We start from the raw sequence: 12,456 nt of genomic DNA on the forward strand, positions 1-12,456 counted from the left end.
ATTTGGTAGGCTTTTTGTTTTGTTTATGGTTTCCTTTGCTATGCAAAAACTTTTTAGTTTGATGTAGTCCCATACTTTAATTTTTTTCTTTTGTTTCCTTTGCCTGAAGAGATACAGCCTGTACATTATATATATGTATCTAAGAGCAATGTCAAAGAGTTTTTTGCCTATGTTTTCTTCTAGAAGTTTTATAGTTTTGGGTTTAATCTATTTTGAGTTTATTCTTGTATATGGTAAGAAAGTGGTCTAGTTTCACTTTTTTTGCATGTATTTGTCCAGTTTTCCCAACACCATTTATTGAAAAGACTGTCTTTACTTCAGTGTATAATCTTACCTCCTTCGTCATCGATTAGTTGATCATATAGTTTATTTCTGGGCTCTCCATTCTGTTCCATTGATTGATATGTGTTTTTATGCAAGTATCATGTTGTTTTAATGATTATAGCCTTGTAGTATAGTTTGATATCAGGCAGAGTGATACCTCCAACTTTGTTCTTCTTTCTCAAGATTGCTGTGGCTATTTGAAGTATTACATGATTCCATAGAAATTTTAGGATTATTTGTTCTAGTTCTGTGAAAAATGCCATTGGTATTTTGATAGAGATTTCATTGCTTTTATAGGTTTCCTTGGGTAGTATGGACATTTTAATGATGTTAATTATTCCTATCAATGAGCATGGTGTATACTTTCATTTATTTGTATCTTCTTCAATTACTTTCTTCAATGTCTGATAATTTTCTGAGTACAGGTCTTTTACCTCCTTGGTTAAATTTATTCCTAGGTATTTTTTGATGCAATCGTAAATAGTATTGTTTTCTTAATTTCTTTCTGACAGTTCATTATTGGTGTATAAAAATGTAACTGATTTCTGGATATCCTGCTAATTTACTGAATTCATTTACCAGTTCTAATAGTTTTTTTGATGGAATTTTTAGAATTCTCTATACATATCACTGATTTTTATTTTTTTTTACTGTCACAATAGTTTTGTCTTTTCCAGAATGTCACATAATTTGATTCATACAGAGTATAGTCTTTTCAAATTCGCTTCTTTCACTTATAAATTTGCATTTAAGATTTTTCCATGTATTTTCATGGCTTGATAACTCATTTCTTTTTAATGTCCATAATAATGCGTTGTGTGAGTGTGCCACAGTTTATTTATTGACCTACTAAAGAATCCACGTTACTTCCAGTTTTTGGAATTTATAAATAGAGCTGACATAAACATTTGTGTGCAGATTTTTGTGTGGACCTGTTTTCAACTCCTTTGGGTAAATACCAAGGAGTGTGGCTGCTAGATTGGATGGTAAGAGTATGTTTAGCTTTGTAAGAAATTGTCAAACTATCCTCCAAAGTGACTCCCCATTTTGCATTACTGCCAGGAATAAATGAGAGTTTCTGTTGTTCCAAATTCCTTGCCAAAATTTGGTGTTTGTCAGTGTTTTGGATTTTTGTCATTCTAATAGGTCTTGATGGTATTTCACTGTTGTTTTAATTTATAATTCTCTAATGACATATGATGTTGAGCATCTTTTTGTATGCTTATTTGCCATCCGTATATCTTTTTTGGTGAGGTGTTTGTTCCCATGTTTTGCCCATTTTTAATTTAGTTTGTTTTCCTACTGTTGACTTTTGAGAGTTGAATTTTAAGAGTTCCTCATAATTTCGAATGCAAGTCATTTATCAGAGATGTGTTTTGCAAACTTTTTCTCCCAGTCTGTTTTATCTTTTCATTTTCCTAACAGAGTCCTTTGCATAGTTGATGTTTTAAAATTTAATAAAGCCTCAGTTCTTTTAGCTGTAATTCTCTGTTATTATATAGGAACTCTATTGATATGGTGGTGAGGTATGAGGGAGGAGAGAGTGGAAGCATTTTATAATCCCATAATTTTGTCTTAGACTTTTAGTGAGCCTAGGTCTCCGGGCTGTGGCCTTCATAACTGCTTTTAAACTTTCCCTTTCCCCCTTGGGTGGGAGAGGAAGGCTAGAGGAGGCTGGAGTTGAGTAGTTTCCTTCACCCAGGCCAGTCAGGCTCTGGAAGGATAGTTTCCCTTGAGGGCAGGCCTTTGTAAAGGAGAATGATAACCCTGGGCATATTTCAAAATGATTACTCCTCTCCCCCTATTGGAGATTTTTTTCCCCTGATTTTTTTCCTAAGAAAGAGCCCTGGTGAGCTCTCTGTGGTAAAACTCATGAAAGTGTGGGGACTCCCCTAAGACTGGGTTGCTCAGTCTCCAGCAGTTTGTTAATTATACTTTAAGTGTTCTTACTAGGCTTCAGTTTTGCTCCTGTGAGCTCTACTTCTCTGTTTCCACATGTCACTTTAGTTTTTAGAACAGTAGTTTGCCATTTGTCCTGAACTGTCTGATTGATCTAAGAAAAGTTGTTGATTTTCAATTTGTTCAGGTTTATCTTGTTATGAGCATAGGTGTGATGACTTTCAAGCCCCTTTACATGTGAGACTGGAAACTGGAAGTAGTCTACTGATTTTTGACAAAGATCTTAGGCAATACAATAAAGAAAAATATTGTCTTTTATCAAATGACAATGGAACGATAGGAAGTCTGTATTAAAAAAAAAAGAACTTTGATCTATACTTTGCATTACATGAAAAGATTAACTCAACATGGATTACAGAACTGATTGTAAAACTTAAAACTATGAAACATCTAGAAAAAATTCTTAGGAGAAAAACTTCATAAACGGGTTAGGCAAAGATTTCTCAGATACAACACTGAAAGCAGGATTCATGAAAGAAAAAATTTTTAAATTAGACTGCCAAATTAAGAGTTTCTGATCTTCTAAATATACTGCTTAGATAATGAAAAGACAAGTCATCCACAAGGAAAAAAATATTTGCAAATCACATATCTGACAAAGGACTTGTACTCCAAATATATAAAATCTCTATATTAAAAAACAAACAACCTAATTAAAAAATGGGCAAAAGGTTTGAACAGATGCTTCACCAAAGAAGATATACAGATGGAAAAAATGCATATGAAAAGATGTTCAACATTATTTATTATTATGGAAATGAAAATATAAATTAAATCCACAGGATAAAATTACAGCCGTATTAGAATAAAAAATTAAAACACTTGACTGTATCAAGTGCAGGCAAGGATATGGAGGACCTTTATCTCTTATACACTGTTAGTGGGAATATAAAACATGCATCTCCTTTGGAAAGTTTTGCAGTTTATTAAAAAGTGAAACATAAAAGTACCATGTGACCCAGCCTTTAATCTTAATATTCATTTAAGAGAAATGAAAGCATATGTCCATACAAAAAGGCATTTTCTTGAATATTCACAGCAACTTTGTTTGTAATCACCTAAAACTAGAAACAACTCCATTGTGCATTGATAGGTCAATGGATAAGTTATGGTATATTTATATAATAGAATAACCATCAATAAGGAAGTAATGAACTATTGATGCACACATAATAAGATAGATGAATCTCAAAATAGTAATGCTGAATGAGAGAAGCCAGACTTTTATAAAAATCTAGAAAACTATTTTGTAGTGACAGAAGGCAGATCAGTGGTTGTCTGAGGAAGGAATGCCAGGGTCAGAACTGAAAAACTTTTGGAGTAATTTTTATATATATAAAATTACTCCATATACTTGGCAAAATATACATTATACACACACATCTCATTATTTGATTTTGGTATTGGTTTCATGGGTGTTTAAATATGTAGAAATTACCAAATTTTTACATTTCAATCCAGTGCAGTTTACTATGTGCCAGTTAGACCCAGATAAAACTTTTTTTAAAAAGTAAATATTAGTGAGAATCTATTCCAAGATTAGGGAACAGTATTGTAATACCAGAAACAGTTGGGAACCAAAGATCACTGACCCCTCTAGTGAAAGGAATCTGGTGAGGTCATCTTATTCGTACCCCTGTCTCCATGAAGTTGTAAGTGAAAACTTTTCAAGAAATGCTCTGTATCAGTTTTAAGATAGTTTACTTAAAAATTATTGAGATTTGATCATGTTTGTGTCCTGTCACTTGGTATCCAACAATATAGTTCAATCTTTCTCTCATTTTGCATGGAGGACAGACCAGATAGTGGAATAATAAACAATATGTGATAAAGAATGAAACTGACAGGTGCTATGAGGCAGAGAGGAGGGTGGGCCTCACAGAAACATAGTAGATACTGTAAATTTGTGTCTCATATCCAGAGGAAGAATGCAGAGCCTCTAATCATTAACATTGCTAACTAAAACCTCTTTCTGGTTGGGAGAAATTTCCCTGTCTAATGTGAATCCCTTCTTATAATTAATCTTATTTCTTTTTTTTTTTCCCCAGAAGAGACAGAATAACTTATCAATCTGTTATGAAATATCACCTTTCCTACATTGAAGGTATGAAATGTTTGTTTGTACATTTAAACTTCTACATAGTCTCTGCCCTCAAGTTAACATGCAGTTAGTTGTAAGAAACAATACAATGATCTTATGACGTCCTCTTTACCCAATTTTCCCAAAGGTGTCATTTGCAAAGCTATAGTACAATATCATGATGAGGAAATAGACATTAATAAAACTACTGATCTAATTCAGAATTTCCCAGTTTTACATGCACTCGTGTGTGTGTGTGTGTGTGTGTATGTGTATGTGTGTGTGTATGTGTGTGTGTATATTTGGTTCTATTTAATTTTACTACACATATAGGTTCTTGTGTTCACTATCAGATAACAGTTCCATCACCACAAGGATTCCTGGTTTTCCTCTTTTATATTCACACCACTGGTAATTAAGAATCTCTTCTTTATCTCTATAATTTTGTCACTTCAAGAATGTTATATAAGTGAAATAATATAATGTAATTTTGGGTGTTTGGCTTTTTTTCACTCATCATAATTCTCTTGAGATTCATCCAGGTTGTTGCATATAAAAATAGCCCATTCCTTTTTATTGCCTTGGTGTGAGTATGCCATAGTTTATTTAACATTTCACCCATTGAAAGATATCTGGCTCTTTCCAATTATGGGCTATTACAGATAAAGGAGCTCTGAACATTCATGTATGTACAAGTTTTTGTGTGAATATACGTTTATTTGGAATAAAAGCCCAAGGGTACAATTGCTGGGTTGTATGGTACTGCATGCTTAGTTTTACAAGAAACTGCTCGACTGTTTCCCCAAGTGGGTGCACCATTTTACATATTCACTAGCAATATTTAAGTAATTTTGCTTTGCTTCCTCCTCACAAGTATTTAATATTGTCACTATTTTTATTTTGGGAATTCCTATAGGTATTTAGTGATATCTCATTGTGGCTTTAATTCATATGAGTGTGTGATTGTGAAGCAAATTCAGCTTCTGAATGGAAAAAAGAGAGGAGTAACTGATATTCAATAAGAAATCTTTTGACTACTCTGTTCACCCAAGTTGAGCAAGGACCTCATAACATCTTCCAAGAATAGACAGAGAGAATGCTCTATATACAGCATAAAGAACACAACATAAAGAATGTTTGTCTGCCAGGCAGAGTATTAACAATACACTTGAAATGTATACAGAGAGTTTAAAGAGTAAGACCTACTTTTACAGATCTTGAAAATATATGCAAATTAGCATATTTATGAATTGTAATTATAAAATGAAAAGAACTTGAATTTTCCTATTTTGCGATCACAGTTCAAAGATAAGCTTACAACAACATTTTCCAAATGTGTTCTCCAGAACTCTTGTTCTCAGAGATGTTTATAGATGTTATGGGGAAAAGGTGAAACCCAGTAAAACTGGCTTTATGAAAAGTTAGAATGTGAATAATCATGTGAAACTCTGGGAGAAATATATACTATGCAAAAAAATACGTATATTCAAACCACAGAATACTTCCTGTTGAAGGGAATACACTTTGGTGATGTTGAACTAGAGAAAAACTTATGTTCTGCAAATGTAATAAAAAACTGAAACCAGAACTCAATCAGCTGTCAGGGAGCAGTTAAGCAGGGTTCTCTACTCAGGATAATAATGATAAAAATGCTTACCTTTACATGTTATTTCTTAACTTTATTAAACAGCTTCAAGAGCAGGGGTCTGGGCTGTGGTGTGCCAGCAACCAGAATCAGACATGGAACCCTCCATATGATCTGAGAGGGAGTGTCTTGGGAAAAAGCCAAATGAGAAAGCCGAGCAGGCTGCCTATGAGAAGGCCCCAGGTAGAGAGGAAGAAACTGGGTGTGTGCCAGTTGGAAAAAACTGCATTGTTCAATAAAATTTTTCACAGATGCTATTACCTTTCTACTATTCAACTTAGAAATTGCAATTGTTTTACATCAGCATGAACAAAGGTGGGAAGAAGAGCCTGGAGGAAATTTCTTGGCCAAGGAATGCAGGGGTCACATCTCTTCATGGAGCTGAAAGCCAGGGAGGGAGTCATTAAAGGCGACCCTGCATGAACACGTTTTCCCCTTCACCTTGCCCTCCTTTTCAGGGAGGAAGAGACTATGTGCATTTCTGGGTTTACCCAAACATAAGGCTCTAATTGGCTCTGAGACATTTCTCAAGTGGAAAGCAGTCTCATGACCATTTCTTTGGCTTCTACTTGCTTGGTAGACCAGATGCTATGCTTTAACTGGATTCTGCACAGTCCAATATTTCTTCTCTATAGACTCTAATACTCCATCTTACTATGTCTAGGCTACCAGATAGACATGCCAAGGCCTAAGAACTCTATCTTATGGCTTCTTAGTAGACAGGTTTTGAATTTTGTCCAGGGGTTATACTGTGGTTGATGGTTGAGTTCTTCTCAAAACAAAATGTTTCTATGATATCAGGTGGAGATATTATCCACAAGATTTTAGAACAGAGCCTCTTCAAGCTGCCAGTCAGTAAGTCCTGGAAGATAGTTACGGTATTACATAGACCAAATGGCTTTCTTGCGTGTTCACATTAGTTGGGCACTTTTAGAAAGCCATTCTCCACTTGTCATCTTTTACAGATAAAATTGCAGGTGCCTCCAAGCATAATTTTTATAAAGATTCATCCTACACAGAACTAGTTCAAGAGCTAAGGATAATGGATAATGACTATACTGATGACTGAATAAGTTTGGAAGAGGCAAACTTCTCTCCTCTTTCTTCATCACAAAGAGCACTGAGGCTTATACAGGGAGGAGGAGGTCATCACTCCAATGTGATATTTTTATACTAGCAAAGCACAGGTCCTGCAGTACTGATTGATTTCACAGTCACACTCCTCATGTGGAGATGTACAATCCTTCTTCCTCCTCTCCAATCCTTCTTCTTCATATAAAAACATTTTTATAGGCAACATGGTAGCAGACATCTTATGGGAAACAGTGGATTTGGGTTATTAAGGAGATGTACAGGTCATAGCCATCTATGGACCAAGGGGAAGGATCGCTGGTAAAGGCTTCTCTCAGATCTCCTCTTGATGCTTGAAGCAGATTCTGTTACCCCAGGTTTGTGTTTTCAATGTCTAGTTTATTTTCTGGAGCCCCCTTGGACTGGAGACTGCTGGATCAGGGGTTGGTCTGTGATTTCTGTAAGTTTTCTTACCTCAGTGTAGAGTCAGGAACCAATGATCCTGACCATTTTGGGGATGCAGAAAATTCTTCCTATGGTCAACAAATGAGGTGCAATGAAGGCAGGACCCAATAGTTTCCTGGCAGTTAAGTGGTATCTTATGGTTATGGCATCTTTGAATCACAATGAAGGCAGGACCCAATAGTTTCCTGGCAGTTTAAGTGGTATCTTATGGTTATGGCATCTTTGAATCAGTGAGCTACCATGATGTGGAACAGGCCCAGATACCTAGCCGAGAAACACTTTACTTCTCTGGGCATCAGTAGGTAATGGGCAAGGGTGTAACCATATGGGGTTCCTTTTGTCCCTGGTCTGGAGGCCTGGGAAACCATACAAACAGTGAGCAGAAGGTTGATGAAGCAGTTTGATTCAGGGGCTCAGGCCAGCTCATTGTCCAGGGTTGTGGACACCTTCTCAGAACTGTATCTGAGAAGCTCTAGGGCACAGAGGGCCACCAATCCTTTCTCTGACAAAGTCTGCAAATAGTTTTTCTAGCTACCTTCTGGCTGTCAGAAGACTTGGTAGACCTCTTGCAGCAGTGTGCCAACCAGAGGAAAGGAATTGCCCACTTTTCTGCATTCTGTGCCACAAATAGGAGAAAACATGACAGAATTTGAATTATTTCTCTCCTCTGTGGGATACAGTATTTTGGTTTTGATTATTTACACTCTGCCTCATTCCACCAAAAATATGAGGCTTCCATAAATGCATGTACCATAAAGAAAAAAAGTAAGTAACTGATTGAGTCAGGGTGATGAAAAAATACTAGTAAAATGAAGCCATTAGAAATTTTATCAACCCAAAACGCATTCCTCATGGTTCTGTACATGTCCCAGGGTCGGGTCACACATTTGTACTTATGGTGAAGGAAAAGTCCTAAAACACAATTTACTGAAAACAATTCTAACCAATGCAGTTTGAATCTAGAACTCTGCCTCAATGAGGATATATCTAAGAGCAACTTTTTAAGTTTTATTTATTGGTTTTAATATGCTATTTGGTACATACAAAAGAACATTCATAACCTATATGTAAGTTATAAGTTACAGTAGTATAATAAATACCCATGAACATGCAATCAGAGGACGATACATTCTATAACTTGTCACTATCTACGTGCTCTCTCCTTGTGCCTTTGTCTTCTCTTCCACCAGAGAGAATCACTATCCTAAGTTTTCTTTACCATTCTTTAGATTTTTTTGTTTTGGTTTATCCCAAATGCATAAATACATAAATGATATTTTGTTCAGTTTTGATTTTTTGAAAGTTTTATTAAAATACTATACAGATTGAAGTCTGAGATTCTTTCTTTTCCATTCAACATTGATTCCAAGATTTCTTTATGCTGTTGCATATATATGCAGCTTCTTTTTTACTGCTTTGAAATCTTGGAAGTAAATTTTTTACCACTTTTTGTGACTATACCATCCTTTATCCATTCTTTGTTATTGAACCTTTTGGTTGCTTCCAGTATTGTTTAATGGTGCTGAAATTATTTTTGAACATGTCTCCTGATTCACATATTCAAGAGTTTCTCTAAGATACTTATGTAGGAGTATAATTATCAGGTATACTTTAAAAAATAATGGCAAGGTGTTTTCCAAAGCAGTTGTACCAATATACAATCCTTCCAGTAGAGTATGACCTTCCCCAAATCATTATCCTTTTCAACATTACCAGAATTATTAATTTTTGCCAAGCTAGTGGCATAAAAATCATCTCATGTGGCATTAACTGCATTTCCTTGATTAATAAAGTGGTTGAAATTCATTTATTTATTTGTTTATGTTTTTTCTGTTCTGTGAAATATTTTTTTTCTTAGATATTTTGCACATTCTTTTATTAGTCTTTTTTATTGATTAATAAAAATATAAAAATCATTAATTATTAGTAAAAATACAAAAATAGAATTTTTTTCCTAACCAGGCAATTTCATTTAGTCTCATGATGTCAATTTTTTTCTATATGCTGATTACACACGAATTTAAGTATTTAGCCCAACACTTTCTTTTGAGCATCACACCCATGAATTCAACTGCCTACTGTACATCTTTACTTGGATGTCTCATAAGATTACGTTGCTAAATATGTCCAAAATTGAGCTCATCATCTTCCCATGCTGGCTGAATTCTTCTATTTTGTTTCCTGTCTCAGGGATATCACTACCAATGACTCAGCTGTACAAGCCCCAAACTTAAGTGTGGTTTGACTCTAGCCTCTCCCTTATATGCTATATTTAATCGCTCAGTCAAGATACAAATTCTTAAATATCCCATGAATCCATTCTTGTCTCTGCATTCTTTATTCAGCAACCATAGGGAGCCCTAATCACTGCAAAGCCCTCCTAACTGGACTTTTGGCCTATATTCTTGCTTCTTTCCAATCCTTATTCAAGCTGGAGCCAGGGTGATATCTTCCTAAAGCATGTTATGTAGTCAGGTTACTCCTTTGTTAAAATGTTTTTTTCCTTGTTAAAATTTTTATGGCTTCTATTTCTTGTGAAGGTCCAAATGCATCATGGTTCAAAAGATTTTTCATCTGACCTCAGTTAACCTCTCATTCCTCATCCTGTGCCAAGTCCTCTGCTTGCACTGTGCTCTAGTTGTACCCAGACATGGTAGAAGCTGTCTCATCTGATCAGATTAATACAAAAAAAATGTTGGGTAAAATGGAATCATAAAAAAAATGATGTATACATGTGAGGTATATTTTATTTCAACTCAAAACACATAAATGCACATTTATTCAGCAATGTTTTAAAATAAAGCCAAGACCTTTTCTTGGAGTGTAAGCCGATTGGTGTTGAGAGTTATATTTCTTCCATCAACCATGCCAATTATTGATTATTTATGACATCCAGTTACTGGTTTTTTTTTTTCTTTTAAGTAGTGGGTTGTAAGCTTGACACTTGTGAAGCAATGTAAGTGCATAATCCTTATATATTTTAAAGATTTACTTTCTTATTAAAGTTCTTTTACCCATATTTAATTTGATAGTATTTTCTTTTTAGGCTCATTTTCATGAAATTTTTTCAAAACATTCTACTTAGAATAAAAAGAGCACCTTTCTTCTTTCAATTATCTTTCATGATTTTACATAATATCTAAATTACATAATTAAAATAACATTATAACTGACAACTTTGAGAACAAATACAACTGAGCGTATAAGCATATAACTCGTCTGGTAGAGCAGAAGTACACAGGCTCACCAATCACACATGCTCGCTGTGCTGTGGGCAGCAGTTTGTTTTACGAACGAGTTCTTACAAAGAAAAGTTGGTTAAGAGAATGTTTAGTCTCTTTGCAGTTCATTAAATGATCATCTCCTGGCTTTCGCCTAAGTAGTTTCTTCTACTTGGGATCCTGTTTCTAATTAAGTTCACTCCTAATTCTTTTTCATGTCTCAGTGTATTTATCACTTCATCTGATAAGCCTTCTCTGACTCCCCAAGACTTGGATAGAAACCTCACTATGTGCTACCATAGGTTTTTCAACAGTTTGGGGCCTGTTCTGTGCATTGTAAGATGTTTAGCAGCATCTTTGGCCTCACCTCAATAGCACTTTTTCCCAAGTCATGGCAATCAAAGATGTTTTCAGATATTACCAATAAATTACATAATTATTTGCCCAGGGGGTCAAAATAGCCCTGGTTGAGAATCACTGCTCTAGATTATAAATGTTCATTGAATGAATGAATGACTGAATGACCTTATTACTTGGACCAATACAGAATCCAACAGCAAAAAAGCAGCATATAAATTTAGGAGAGTACTTGGATGGTATTTCAGAAAATATCTTATCTTGTAAAATACATTTCAGTCATTTTTATTTGGAGCAGTGCTGCCAACCTAGGAAGTTGCTTTTGTTGCCTACAGAAGAATATTGCTATAGTGATGTTTTGTATATTTTAAATATTTTTTTAGCCTGATATAAGTCTGTTGCTCCCTCATCCCATTTTGCCATCTCCCCAGATTTTAGGCTTCCATAATGGAAAAGATACACTCTACCAATCAACTGTGATCTACCAATACATTTCCAAGTAAATTTTGAACTCCATGCTCCTGAAGTTTGTGTAGGAATGAATAAATGTAAGGAAGGAGGGATAGGATAGCTCCACATCCAAATTCAACAGTCTCTCTGTACCCCATGAAAACAGGTTCCCCAAACTTCTAGGTGGAAATCACTTTCCATATATCCTTGGCATTGCCCCACCTATCTATGGGACATTTGCTCATTTTTTTGACCAATATTTTTGAGTTCCTAATATTTACCAGACACCAGTTCTGGCCATTAGACATATGTGATTTCCTTAAAAATCAGTTTAAGCTATAGGGTCTTTAGCCCATCATTGGGCTAAATGCTAGTCAGAATCCTCTGTATTATCTTGTTTTACCTCCCTTGTTATAAGGAAATGCTGGGACATGATTCAGAAGACAATAAAATAGTTAAAAGACTGTTTTGCTTGAGGAATTGTTAAGAACTGGGAGGTTCTCTTCTGTGGGAGAATCAGCACTGAGGTGACAGGTCTCATCTAGAAAAAGGGATCTCTCAGAGATGTCAAGTCCATGCAGCATGGACATCATGGACACTTTCCTGACTGGCATGCTGTTGCCCACCACAAGTGATGAGTGTTCCCACACACCCACCCTGAGACCTGGCACCTCTAGCTTGCTGTATTTGTGTGCTGGCACATTGGCCTTCAGGGCCCCAGGAATTTTCACTATGAAATCCTTACCAGCTAACGTCTGTTTGAGGAAGATGAGTTTATAGAATAGTCTCAGGAATGACTGTTTTGGTTTGTGACTTTTTTCCCATGAGGTGTTGGAAATAGCAGTACCAATGACAAATCTCAGAAGGATATGTTAGCTTTCTAT

The 12,456-nt window shown here is 35.4% G+C and overlaps 1 long non-coding RNA gene across 1 annotated transcript in view; it reads left to right on the plus strand.

Annotated features, from left to right (window-relative positions):
• The window catches only part of LOC112470385, a 79,192-nt gene that overhangs the window by 14,196 nt on the left and 52,540 nt on the right, over nt 1-12,456 (plus strand). Inside the window, exon 3 of the long non-coding RNA XR_003042972.1 lies at nt 4,332-4,387. This is a non-coding gene — a long non-coding RNA (uncharacterized LOC112470385). The remainder of the gene's footprint in view (nt 1-4,331; nt 4,388-12,456) is intronic.

The sequence above is a fragment of the Pteropus alecto genome, unplaced genomic scaffold (genome assembly GCF_000325575.1).
Source record: "Pteropus alecto unplaced genomic scaffold, ASM32557v1 scaffold210, whole genome shotgun sequence".
In the NCBI taxonomy this organism is placed as follows: domain Eukaryota; kingdom Metazoa; phylum Chordata; class Mammalia; order Chiroptera; family Pteropodidae; genus Pteropus; species Pteropus alecto.